The 14282-nt window shown below is 42.8% G+C and overlaps 1 long non-coding RNA gene across 1 annotated transcript in view; it reads left to right on the forward strand.

The window, feature by feature from the left end:
• The first annotated feature begins 1910 nt into the window (after nucleotides 1-1910).
• Nucleotides 1911-14282, forward strand: part of LOC138569547 (uncharacterized) — a 218700-nt gene continuing 206328 nt past the window's right edge. The window contains exon 1 of the long non-coding RNA XR_011303261.1: nucleotides 1911-2133. This is a non-coding gene — a long non-coding RNA (uncharacterized lncRNA). The remainder of the gene's footprint in view (nucleotides 2134-14282) is intronic.

The following is a 14282-nucleotide window of genomic DNA, read 5'->3' on the forward strand; positions in this document are numbered from 1 at the left end:
CCATCTCCCTTCTAGCTGTACTGCAATGAAACAGTCTCAGCGTATAGGTGGCGCCGTAGTGCCACCTAGTAGCTGAAATTAAAAAAGAACAAAGGGAGAAAACTTGGTTGCCAGGACCTTCTCATTACTTGTCTGCAGAAAGACAAAGGCATACCACGTGGAAATGGGAGGAAATGTCGGGGGATTATGGGTCACAGTCAGATTGTGGGTGGAGTTTTGAGTGGCAATTCGTTTTAAGGGGTGCCATCTTTGTTATACAGAAAGGGTGTATGGGGAGTCTTCAAAGTTCAAGCATGTAAGGAGTGGGGCTAGGATGAGAAGAGGAAATAGCATGTTTACCTTGTTTCCCTGTTTTATATTATGTAGCACACCTTAATGATAGTACAGAAAAATGGGAAAATAATCTCCAGCCACATTGCATACCAGACTTTTTCATCCATTTGCAGTGACCTCTACAAGCAACTCAATAAAAACCTGCCACAATATATTATTTGGGAAGCCTTTCAGTGGCGCAGCCAGGGGGGGGCAGAAGGGGCTGCCACATCCCCTTACTCCCCCCTGGTGCCCAGTGCACCCCCAGCCACCCGCTGACACCCATTATCCACCCGCCCCCCTAACCTCTAGCACCAAAAGCTGCCTCCGCCACTGCAGCATTTATTAGATAACATAAAACAAAATAAGATAACAAAATCAAGAAGACAGATACCACCCTGTAATTGGATTAAGCAAAGCCTGTGGCTCTTACTTGGGTAAGGACATTTATACTTTTGGGGCTGATGTCTGATATTCACAGAGAAGGTATGGCATGGATACCAGTAGTAAATACAACATTTGGTGTCCTCCTTCCCCTCCTGTTCCCTCACAGGTGCAGATACAAGCCATCCATAAGCAGATGTACTAGTACTGAAGCATCTGAGGTCCTGAAGAAAGTGGTCACACTTACATGTACCACTGAATCCGGTAGGCCAGCACCAATTGAGAGACCTCCCAGCAATTATGGGACACCCTAAAACAGTATGTGCATGAATTCAGTTCACATTTTTATAAGTCTATGATTTTAAAGATGTAATAGTTCAAGAAAGCAGTACAATTAAAGTAACAAAGGTTCCTGCTAGAACTCAGTACATTGGGCACAGCGCAAAGTGTCTCTCTTGTCTTTTTAAACCCACTTTTGAGCAATAGGGTCAACCTCTTCTGTCAACCTAGATAGGCAGCTCACCACCGTCAAAATGCAAAGTATTATCATTATACAATCAGATATACATAGTGGCGGTTTCTCATAAGGTGTGTTGGGACGAAGGGGGTAACTGGCTGTTAAGGAGAAGCTGCATATGGTGTGAATACATGCATGATCCCTGTGCAAAGTTCTACAAATATATATTATATATATATATTTACATCCGCTAGCACAGCTAAGTATAAATGAAACACATCCAAAAAAACAAGTCCTGCCTCAAAGCAACACAGCCCAACCCACTCAGCAACTCTCCATTAATACACTCACATATATACTTCACAAGACATGCCTTTGAAAGAATCCGGACCACTTGGCTTCGCCAATGTCTGTTTTAATATGTCTCCTGGTATGTACATGGCTGCAGATGTGATAGAATGTGCAGTCATCGGGGAATTTCACTCCATAGAAACGCGCCATCGTCTGCTTCTGTTGCTCTGTTCATGTTTGTAACGCTCACATATATCACACTTGACTTATTTCAAGCGTACGTGGTAGGAAGAAAGAACAAGCATTGGCAGTGCCAACTGTTTAGGCTTTTCTGTAGGCACGGCCAAGGCACTTGCCAGTCGTTACCATAGTGATATTAACTGCCCACTGATGGCAGCAGCTAACAGATTCACTGACCATCTAAAAGCAGTGCCTACAGGAAACGCAACTTCATCATGGCCGCCCATATCTCTTGATCACAGCCTCTGCCCCATCTGGCTGTGTCCGTTATGATTGGAGGTTGGAATCCTCATTATCCAATCCTATCGCCGGGAGGCGAACGCCGGCACACCCACTAAGGCTCCCCAACAAGGTCGCCTCCTGTCTGGAGCCTGTCCGGAGTCGTCAGGTTCTAGGGTCAGGAGCTTTGCCATCATGGGTGGATTCATCGCCCTGCCCACATATCCTTGGTAAGCCATCATGACGCTACCTTCCCCAATGACTCTCAAGTTATATTGAATACGCAACGTGCTAATAGTCTCGTGTGCGATGTACACTGTCTTGGCAACTATCTGCATATGCCTCGTGCTAACGCATATCTGTATCTCTACTATATTTGACTTGACTTTGCTACCCTGTAACACACTATCTCAATTCGTACGCAGGCTTTCCGGCTGCACAGTTCACGCTTCTGTAGTTACTCACGCTCGCACCAGTGAAACCTCGAGCCTACCAGTCGCATTTTCATATCTGCTTAATTGTTTGCCTTCCCTTGCTGTCTGTAGACGCGCACCTGCAATTGAACGTAACTGACTGTGACCGCTCTCTACATTTGCCTAAGTGCCTCTGACCTCTGCAGGCTTAGCTCCTAGCTACTGCCTATGCCGCTGCTGCTAATCACTGCTCAATATGTTTTGCTAGCCCTGCATATCCCCGCCCCTTTTCGACATGCCACAAGATGAACTTCACCTTATCGGTGCAAACGTTGTTACACCACTGGCTACTGTCTGTATCCAGCACAAGCCTTTAGGTTAACATGTGTTTTTGTGCCCACTCGCTGTATATCTACCTACCATACCTTATCACGAGACTGTGCTAAACGTGGCTTCTGATTATCGCATCTAGCCTATATGTTTCCACCATTCGACTGCTTCCATTTGATTAGTGTACTTAGCCTATGTGTATATTGCATATCCCATTTGATTGCATACACTGGACTTATGCACTTAGCCTATGTGCACACTGCATATCCCATTTGATTGCTTCCACTTGATTACCATATTTAGCCCATGTGCACACTGCATATCCCATTTGATTGCTTCCCACTTGATTACCGTATTTAGCCCATGTGCCCATGTGCATACTGCATATCCCATTTGATTGTTTCCATTTGTTTATTTCATTGGCGACCGACTCATACCAGTCACACTCTAGTTGCCTTCACCAATCTGGGTCATCTAGTTGTAACTGAGTCACCTATGTGATATACTCCCTTTGATACTGGAAGTGGAAGGATGTTAAAAGTAGCAATTCTTTGCACTATGGCTGTTGCCAGGTATGTGAATGCTACATGCCAACAACACAATGCCCAGTCACTAGCACCATTCCTAGACCCTAGCCTGCCAACCCCTACAAATATTGTGCCCACGAAACCAGCCATATATGACAGAGCCCTAGAAACAATATCTTATGCCTCCCTACCTTGCACCACGTCCAATAGAAATGTCAGACTCCGGGCCAGATTAACCAAACTATACGAACCTTTGAGAAGATCCCTAACGGCCACTAACCTTAAAACTAACTGCATGCCCAGCCTAGACCTAGCCATTTAAAACTAACTTCTCCACCAGCCATCTCGAATTTGAATACCCATCAGCTTAATAACTATAAGTTTAAGTCTTGCAATAATAATTCCGACAAACCTATCCTAGTCAATAAAGTACCTGAGTCTCTCCCCCTTAAAGGAGCGCTTCTCAATGCCAGATCACTTGTCGCCCATGCTGCCGATATCGCCGACCTAATTTCTGAAGCCAACTTCGACTTCCTAGCAATTAGACATGGCTCCATTATGCAGCAGGACCTGCACTCATGCTAGCCATCCCTGATGGCTAAACCATAGTTAGACAAGACCGAGACAACGCCCGAGGTGGCAGCATTGCCATCATTGCTAAAACTGGTCTTGGACTCAGACTAGCACCTACCCATCTGTCTCAATCTTGTGAAGTCCTTACGGCCAAATTTCAGATAAATAACGTACAATCACTCACGATTCACCTACTATATAGACCGCCCGGCCCTCTTGGATCTTTTGAGGAAGATCTGCTTAATATCATCTCAAACAATCTCAAACCTACCTCGCAGCTACTCCTATTAGGAGACTTTAACCTAGGTTTTAATGACCAAACGGATAAAAATGCAACAGATATAGTCAACATAATCAACTCACTAGGCCTTTCCCAAAAAGTCAATGATCCAACCCACCTAAAAGGTAGAATTCTGGACTGGATAGTGGACTTGAACTGTTCATTCACTATCTCTTCCATCTTGCCATTATCGTGGACAGACCACTTTCTGGTGTCATTCCACCTATCCACTACAAGACCCACTCCATTGGCTCAGGCACTAGCGCCACCATGTTCAACTAGAAGTAAAAGAAATATCACTGCAGAGAAAGTCATCCCTGCCATCCTGCCTACCCACAATGCACTGCCAGAAAATCTTGATCCAAGTACCCTAGTTCAGGAATTTAACAATATCATGCTCACCACATTGGACAAAATTGCTCCTGTCAAACTCAGACCTTGCAAACCCATAGCCCACGTAAACAAATGGTTCACACCTCAACTTAAAGACCTCTGCATCCTAAAGAATAAAAGTGAAACTAACTGGAGACTATGCCCTTCCAGTGAGAACAAAGCTAAATTAACCTCACTTTCCCCCATTATAAAAAGGAAATTTGCCGGGCAAAACGTAACTCCTACGATGAGCGTATCGCAAACTCGAATTCCAGTATGAAAGAACTCTTTTCCATACTTAAGGAACTCGAGTCCCCAATTGCCATACCTGATGTCTGCACCAAGGACACATCCTGGTGTACAGACATCCAACATGCTCTAGCCAACAAAATTAACACACTCCAAAATAAAATTCAACAAAAAAAAGAAGTACTGAACATACAGCACCCTCCTAATACCCCTTTGCCTAATGTCTCACCTCCGGCACACAATACCACCTTCTACTTTTCCAAAATGTCCACCTTGTAGGTCGAAATAATTATCCTGTCATTGAAGCCTTCAAATTGCAAAGGCGACATCTTCCCAGCACAACTAATAAAAGATGCTGCCAGAGAACTATTCCCATTCATTACGAAACTGATAAATGCCTCTTTTGCCACAGGTAGCATCCCTGCTAATCTCAAACAATCTTTGGTGCTCCCCCTCCTCAAGAAACAGTCATTAGATCCTCTCATTCCCACCAATTACCATCCCATCACCACGGTCCCATTTCTACTTAACATATTGGACAAAGCTGCATATACCCAAATTCAAAAACACCTGGAACTGCATAAACTCCTAGGCAACAGACAATCTGGTTTCCGGCCACTACACAGATCAGAGACAGCTATAATCAACCTAAAGTCCCAAATAGATGAGCAGAGAGATAAAGGGAGGAAAGTTCCCCTTCTTGATCTCTCTGCTGCATTTGATCTGGTCAATCACAAGGTCCTATGCCGACACCTTGACTCTGCTGCCCATTTCACCATCGGAGCCATCAAATGGATTGAGTGCTTCTTGAGCGAGAGAACTATGAGAGTCTTCTCCCCTTCGGCAGCCGCTGACCCAACATCCATCCTATGCGGTGTTCCCCAAGGTTCCTGCGTCTCGCCAACCCTTTTTAACATTTTCATTGAGGCATTGTTTGACGATCTGGTCCACCTGGGTATCACCTATACCAATTACGCAGATGATATTCAGATTCTCCTCCCGCTTTCTGGGGATCACAGTACAGACACGGGATTCGTGAACAAAGTGTACCTTATCATCCAAGCATGGATGGCTACTCATGGCCTGTGCTTGAACGATGATAAGACCAAGCTAATCATTCTGGGTTCACAGGCCAACATTAAAAAACTTGGCCATGAATGTTCCTTTTTTAATATCGACGGGAACACCATTAAAGTCTCTAAGGAGGTAAAAACCCTTGGATTCTATTTGGACACCACACTGTCTTTCGATAAACAGATCAAATCCCTTACCTCTTCCACAGCTTACACTTGTAAATTAATCAGAGCTGGTAAGCCTTTCCTTTCTGACAACAGTTGCCTGATCCTAGCTAGAGCCCTAATAGTCTCCAGAATTGACTACTGTAATGCCTTATACAGTGGTGCCAACAAATCTACCATCCAAAAACTCCAAACACTACAGAACAATGTCCTTAGAGCATCCCTAGGCATAAATAAAAAAACTCACATTTCCTCTTTGAGACGTCAGCATAAATGGTTATCTACAGCCAACAAAATGCAATTAAAGACCCTCTCCCTAACCCACAAAGCCCTCAATAACGCAGCCCCCAGCTACCTTTCAGATAAATTCCAGAGAAGAACTTCTCTTAGACCCATCAGATCTGGGAATATCAATTGCCTGACCATACCTAAATACAAGCTCAATACTATGGGTGATAACAGTTTTACAGTAAAGGCTGCTAAACTCTGGAACTCACTACCTCAAGATCTGAGAGCTGACCAACCCTACCTACACTTCAGAAAAAATGTAATAAACCACATCATCACCACAAACCCTTAGTCCCCTCACCGTTGTGGACTTGCCCTCACCTGAAAGACCCTCCTACCTTGCGTTAACTGTGTATTACGGCGCTACACTCAAAGACTATGTGCAACCTAATTCTCCTGCGCACTAGTTAGCTTACTTGTGAGCCTAAAGGATATACGACGGGTTTTACTTTTATTATATATATTTTTGCACAGGGCCCAGTGTCCTATATCTGTCTGTAATTACACAGGACACTGTTATTTTTGTCTCTACTTTGTACATTGTGTATATCTTGCAAGCATGTAAATATTGTATATTGTGCTCATTTCGCAACTTTGTAAGCTTTGCATTTCCATACCACTGCGCCCTTTTAGTTACGAGTCTGGTGCGCTTAACAAATGAATAAACAAACAAACAAACAGTGCCTACCTAATACCTAATACTTGTGCACAAGCTAAACATTTGTCTTTGCCAATGCTTGTTTTTAACTGGACTTCAGTGAAGGACACACAGAGTGCTTATAAATCAAGAGGCTGAATGCAACCTGGTTAAGACATTTTTATTATGCCATTAGTGGGTTTATAACTCCAATTAACGGCCTAATTCACAGAAGCAATTTATAATTGAAAAATCCCATTGGAAAACGCTCTGTGAATCAGTGCCTAAGTCATTAACTGTCTGAAGACTGCTTTGAAAAAACACTGGCAGGCACTTTGAGTGTAAAGTTTGATGGTATTGTTTGTTTAAAGCTAGCTCAAATAATTCCCATGAGGAGGGGCAGGAACTGGGTGGGAATGAACATAGGGATTAGCATTGCCAGGGGCAGTCAATGGATGGACAAATGACCAAACAACACCAACAAGCTTTGTGTCCCTCTGTAAGACCAATGAAATATCGAGGATAGTACCACAAAGGAAATACACCAATCACGGGCTGAAAAGATTCACGTATCTTTTATTCTGTACAGTCACAAAGAAACAGATAGCTATCTGGCTCTCAACACCCCGCAAGGAGTACCAGCCTGTCAGAGAGAGGCGAGAGAGCGCTGGACATTAGAAACATTCATGCTTTTATACAATTCTGAGTAATATTGTCCAGCCTCTCTACTTGTTAATAATTGTGATCTAGAGGTCGTGCCTAATTCACATACAGGTTATAAAATAATATGCAAAGGATTACATAGGTTTGCATTTCCATGAAGACACAATGACGATGTATGTTCTCAAATCCTGCAGCAAGCACTGTTTGTTGTCTCCTCACAATTGCATTCGGCGTGTGTCCACGCTCGAGGTTTGCTTTACATTGTCCCAATGTTTATGCAAGAATGAGGCTTGTGTGCGCAGAAAATACTTAGATGACAGTTCATATGGAGCGCAAGGTCTCTTTACCCAGTCTAAACAGTTGGCTCTTGGACAGCCTAAACATTAACAGAACTCAAAGGTCAGGAGGCTTGGTTGCAAGCTGAAAACATAGTCCACCATTTTAGAACAAAGAACACACAAGTAGAAATCAAAATGGCGGCTGAATCGTAAAATGGCGGCAAAGTTAACCCAAAAATTTGAACTTTGCAACGCGGTTTTCCGTGTAAAGCAATTGGGCTTAGGCCAATCTAAATACTAAGGAGGCACTATATAATTACCATTTGACAAACCCTCCTTTTGGCCTAAACCAATAGCTTATTAAATATATTTGCTTTACTCACAACTCCACGCTTCAATGTCCACGCATCCTAAATGATATCCATCGAATATATTGTCTGCCAGTAGATCCTTGACAGTAATACCTTTATTGCCACAAATGAAATAAACAGAATCATCTACATACAGAGGTCTGTCCTTACTAATCAAGTTCACAATATTGGTTCAGCCCTAACAAGTACCCATTGACTGAGAACCATCCCTTTGTACGCAGAAGAAAAACAGAGTAGGAGCCGTGATTGATAGTGTAAGAGGGAGAAGTGGTATCCCGGTTGCCTACGGGTGCCTTCTTGAAAAAGAAACTAATGATTAGCAAGGTTTAGAAAATGTATCAAAAGGTCTAAATAAAGCAACGTTAAGGTTAAACCTGTTTAAAAAAAGAGAACATCCCAGTGGCGTCAGAACTCACCTTTCAACTCATTGAAGTTAGTGCCATCTAAATTCCCTGAGATGCTGTCATTCCAGTTGACCAAAGAATAGTGCCCTTAGAGAGGCATACCATACAGTAGTTAAAGGCAAAGGATCAATATACCAGCCCCACCCTTTTTCCCATATTGTAGTAAATGCAAACATACCCATTAATTAATTCTATTGAAATTACATGGATCACATGCATAATTAACAAAAGGGTATCGTTGCAATAACCCCGTCTGTGTTGGGAATCCCTAGAAGATAGAGTGTGCAGATGCATGAAAGGAGAAGACATAATAGAAACATTTATCAGTGGATGTCAAAGTTTCGAATGGTTGCACCCCTCCTCGATATACCAAAACCCTAAAGCGATGATTACTGTTAGACCAGTTAACAAACTCAAAAGAAAACAATAAGTCCTTAAGGACCATGATTTATCGATCCAGTGTCTTTGTTAGCCACACGATCTAACAGTTGGTCCGTACGAGTAGAGATAATGACAGGCATTGTTCCTCTAAGCTCTTCCCGGAAAAGTTCCTGCGGAAAACACTGTAGTCCATTTGCGGGTGATCTCCTGATCACAAGATTCTTAATTGAAGGAGGTCTTTTCCGGGTCCCCAGCCACTTGCTTATGTTTCAGCGTAAAGGTGGCAAAGGACGAGCTCAACAGTCGTTTCCTGTGAGCACTGCCACACTGTGCAGTAAGTCCAGTGCCGTGGGTGCAGACCATACCTTAAGACTCCAGGTACTGCGTGATCTGCCAACAGAGTGTTGTTGCTTCCTGATGGAAGTGATGAAACAAGGGAAAGATTGCTCAAGGGTGCAGAACAATCCAAAGAAGATTTCGAAGACAAGGCAGCTGTCTCCCCAGGCCCCATGGGCTCAGGAAGTATCTCCGAAGCACCCTTTATGTAATTCAAGATTGATTGATCCTCAGAAACAGGGCAAGTAGTGTTTCTTCCTTTTCTTCTTCGTCGAGTGACAAAAAGGACAAGGTATTTTCTTGATGTGTGTCGATCCAGTGTCTTTTCCCATCTACTCGTACAGCAGTCTGTGTGGCCAACGGGACCTGGAGCGGTTCTCTTCAGCTTGGTGCAAGACTGGATGCTCTCTCAAATGAGTTCTGGAGCACCCATCAACCTGATCGAATTCTGTGACCTGGCCCCTCGTACTTAACTGGGAGGGCTTCTCGCACCTGTCAGTAAATCAAATACACGTTTTGAGTTAACTGGTCACAGCATTCAGTAAGAAGCAAATACTCCACATATTTTAACAATTTAGTTTTTTTTTTTTTGGTAGGCTCCGAATATCAGCTGGCCCTCCAACCATTATTTCATCCAGGGGTGGGATTCCAGTTCTAGTCTGTGGGGTCATCCATATGGACAGTGGAGCTATACATAAGTGTCTAGTTATTTAAAATTACTGAGATATTTTGCGTTTACCCAGATAGGTTCTAGTATTTTATGGATTTTTCTAGCACGTATGTAAACGGGACCATGAGTCTTTGTGATCATGGAGGTGGCTTGTATCGGGTAGCATCCGTCTTCCCTTTGAGCTGTCTACCCAACATCTTTCCTCATCCAAACTCGCTAAAATCCTCAGCGCAGTATCTAATTTCTTTTATAGTAGTATCAGCTTGAATATCCTTCATCAAATCGATCCCTTCATCTACTGTACATATATTTGTGGTTTCTTTCCTGACATACATTTCTAATCAATAGAGGTCCATACAGCTATCCTGTCAGCAAAAACATTTCCTCTCCATACATCATCTACTATCTTTCAATGTGCGGCACATTTCATGATTGCTAGTTGAGTAGGAAGTGCAAGTGCTGAGAGTAGCTGAACTATCAAGGTGCCATTTTAGAATATTCTTTTTTGTGCGAGGTCAAGAAACCTCGCTCTGCCCATATTCAACCCAAGTTATGAACCACCTCAAAGATATACCGGATATCTGTAGATATATTCACTCTAAGTTTCTCTGGAAGTTCACACGCCTAAATCCATGCAATAATCCCTGTGGCCTGCGCGGAGCTATGAAAAATTCTCCTGGTTTTCACAATCGTGCTTAGTGTAGTGATGGCATAAGCAGCAGTGGATGTACCATCCGGAAGTTTGAAGTAGGAGCCATCGAGAAACAGCCCCCCTGGTGGATCATTCAGAGGTGCATCACTTAAATCAATCCTGCCTTTAATTTCTTACTCTGCGGTAAAAAGGCGGTCATGTGACATTTCGTCACTGCAAGCAATGTCTTGCGGAAGAGGGATCAATTCAGCCAAATTAAATACAAAACACCATTCAATTTGAATATGCGGTACGAATAGGATCAATTCATATTTTGTTGATCGTGCGGAAGTAAGGTGTTGCATTTTGTGTTCTTCTTAACAGAACATCTACAGAGTGAGGTGTCATGCCAGTTAAAGTATGGCCTAGAACCATCCCCTCACTCTGCTTTACAAACGCAGCAGCAGCAGCGACAGCTCTCAGACAACGCAGCAAAAGCGCAAGCAACAGGATCAAGTGTGGAGTAAAAAATAACTGCACAGCCTATTCCCCCCCCCCTTCATGCTCCTGTATTAACACAGCCAAAGCACATTCATCACATTCATACACATACAGCACAAAGGCCTTATCATACTTTGGTGTGCCCAAAACTGGTGCTGAGCACAGCACAGTCTTGAGCAGATAAAAAGCTTTCTGGTGTTCCATGTTTCACAGTAGTGGCAAATAAATGCCCTTCTATGTCAATGCCAACATTGATTTTTTTTTTTTTTGGATCCACTATCTACAGTAAGAAGCCATTCCTATCAAGGCTCTAACTTCTTTCTGTGTATTTGGGACAGACATGCTAGAAATGCTTAGTTTATTCGTGTGTCAATCTTCTTCCCTCCTTTGACAGGAGAAAGCCTAAATAGGAGACCTCCTGTCAACAGTACTAAAACGTCATCAAATGAAGCTTTATGTCCATGTTCTGCTAGATTAATACGCAATAACATGGTACCCTCTTTTCAAGCACTTTCCGAGTCTGTAGCTAAGAGAAGGTTGTCAATATACTACAACAATGTACAAGTGGAAGGCAACTCAAGTGTCTTTAACTGCCCTTTCAAAAACCCTACTATAAATGCTCATACTCTCTGTGTACCCTTGTGGTGCACGGGTGAATGTAAATGAGCGTCACCCTAGGGTGAACGTGAACAAATATCCACTATCCATTTGTATGGGAATGCTAAAGAAGGCATTCTTAAGGTCCACAATACTAAAAGGAATAGCAGAATCTGGAATCATTGTCAGTATCGTCGTTACATCAGGCACATTTGGAAATTGTGGAGCAACAATCTTATTGATAGCGAGTAAATCGATAATAAAATGGAAAGGAATTGCATTATCCCCTTTCTTGTACACCGTTAAAATCGGGCTATTGCACAAACTTCTGCAATTTCTTCAATCACCCCACGATGTACAAAATCAGAAACTATACACTTCAAAGCTTGCTCACCATTGACTGAAATCTTATACTGTGGAATTCGTGGCAACTTTACTCCTAGTTTCAAAAACAATTTTAACAAGCTCAATCTGCAAACTACCAACATCATTGTCGTAAACTGCCCAAAAAAAAACACGCCAGAACTTCACTAAATGCTGGTGGTAATGGTCTAGTCAGAAACTATGAGCCAGAAAATTGCTGAGGTGAAATCGCCACCCCGGAAAGACGTAAGGCCGTTAGGACGCAATCGGACCCGCGACGCACTTACGCGATACTCGACTGTGGAGAGAGGAGGGCGAACTAAAGACGCGAGGAAAGCCTGACGAACGTGGATTTCACACGTAAGAAAATTGAACTGAGAATACGGGAGAGGGTCTGAGGAGCAAGACTGAACAGACTAATGAACACATGAAGTGGCGATGATGGATTAGTAACACAGAGCGATCATGGTGTAACTAGCAACGGCTCCTGCTCTAGCTTTTTGAAATCTGTACCGACCTCGACTAAATAGAAGATCTTCTTCAAGGTATCAGTGGAACACTAAGTAGTGGATAAACTCCGGCTATCCACAAGGGTGGTGGACCGCGTTTTCCCTTTTCAAACTAACGGCGAAGGGACTTCAAATTCTGATTGAGAAGAGTTGTATCGAAATTCGAAACGTGTTGATATAGAATTGTTTTTATGTATTGATTTTATTGTAAACAACTACCATGAAATTAGAGTGAATCTTGTAGGCTACATCCATCCTTCAAGCAAGCCCCTGATGAATTTCCCTAATAATCATTGATAACTACACACTGTATGGAAAGAAACATGTTGGGCAATAGATGTGTGTGTTTTGAATGAAATTTATGTAGGATTCTGAGAGTGAGTGAACATGAGAATAAGTGAGTTGTGTGAAACAAGGTATGACCGTGTGTGAAATACTACACAACACAGTACGCTTCTACAAGCCTCTTTGAACTAAAATCACGTAGTGTTTTAAAATGAAGGATTGAAGTTGTCGCTTACAACCTAGTGATCTACTTTTTATAGATTGATTGTGAATGTTTATGAATTAGGCAGTGAGCGCACACTTTTGGTGTTCTTAAAACATTTTGTGTATCTTTTTGTATATTTGAATAATAAAATATGTATACGTTTACAACCAAATTTGCATTGAAATAATTCCTGCTCTTGCGCCGAATAGCGGATAACAGCTAGGAACAGGGACCACCCAGAGTGAGCAGCCACGATTAGCACTAGCTGTGTTGTTACTTGTTAGTGAAGGGTTAACCCCTTGAGTTTGGGGGTGCGCTAGTGCTCCTTATCCCTCTATCTCTTTCTTTTGATCTCTTTCTTTTGTTTGAACGTGAAATCGCCAAATGCACTCCATCCGAAGAACAATTAATTACTGCATTTAATTCCTTTAACAGTTTCAACCCCAACAAATTCTTCCCATAGTTTGTTGTCATAAGGAACGGACAGTAATCTGTGAGAGGACCCAGTAAAATGAGTACCTGCAAAGAAATCGGACTAACCACTGACGTACCAGAAAACCCTCAAAATGTTATTCTGCCCTGACAGTGGAATATCTGGAACCCACGAATGATCACTGGAACACTTCTGTGCTCCTGTATCTATCAAAAATAGATGTTTCCCATTCCCCACTTTCATCTCAACGTAGGGACTTCTTTGATTCACGAAATGGGCATCGGTTCCAGACCCTGCTTCGGGCTGTCCTAACAGAACAATATATCGTTGAAGAGAAGATCTTCAGAAAGATAGACAATTGTAGAATTATCGAAAAGATTTCTGCTATCTACACTAGGTTGCTGATCATTTGTGCGAAGAAAGGACTAAGAATTGTGAGCAAACAAGCTTCTCACAGGACCCCCTACCGCAGGGCGGCCTCTGGATCACCTCCCCATGACACCATATGTGTTATCCGACCTTTGCTGGAAGATCGGGCATTGTGCTCTCTATTGACCCTCTTGTCTGCAATATGCACATTGGTTCACGTGTACAGGATCCAACTGCTCATTATTCTGTGGAATAGACTGACCTTGAAACTATATATTCCCACCTATAATCCCTTTAACTGTCTGAATCTCAACTCTCAGAACAAATGTCGGAGGACCCTCCCTCATAGGTAACTGAGAAGTAGGCAACTCCAAATGTTTGTTGAGCAACAAAGCCAGATTGAGCGCTAAAAAGGGTGGTAAGAACAGTATCGGGTGCAAAAAGGCTCTCTTATAAACAATCATCAATTCTGCGGG

Source organism: Ambystoma mexicanum, chromosome 2q (genome assembly GCF_040938575.1).
Source record: "Ambystoma mexicanum isolate Mex_15411 chromosome 2q, UKY_AmexF1_1, whole genome shotgun sequence".
Taxonomy (NCBI): domain Eukaryota; kingdom Metazoa; phylum Chordata; class Amphibia; order Caudata; family Ambystomatidae; genus Ambystoma; species Ambystoma mexicanum.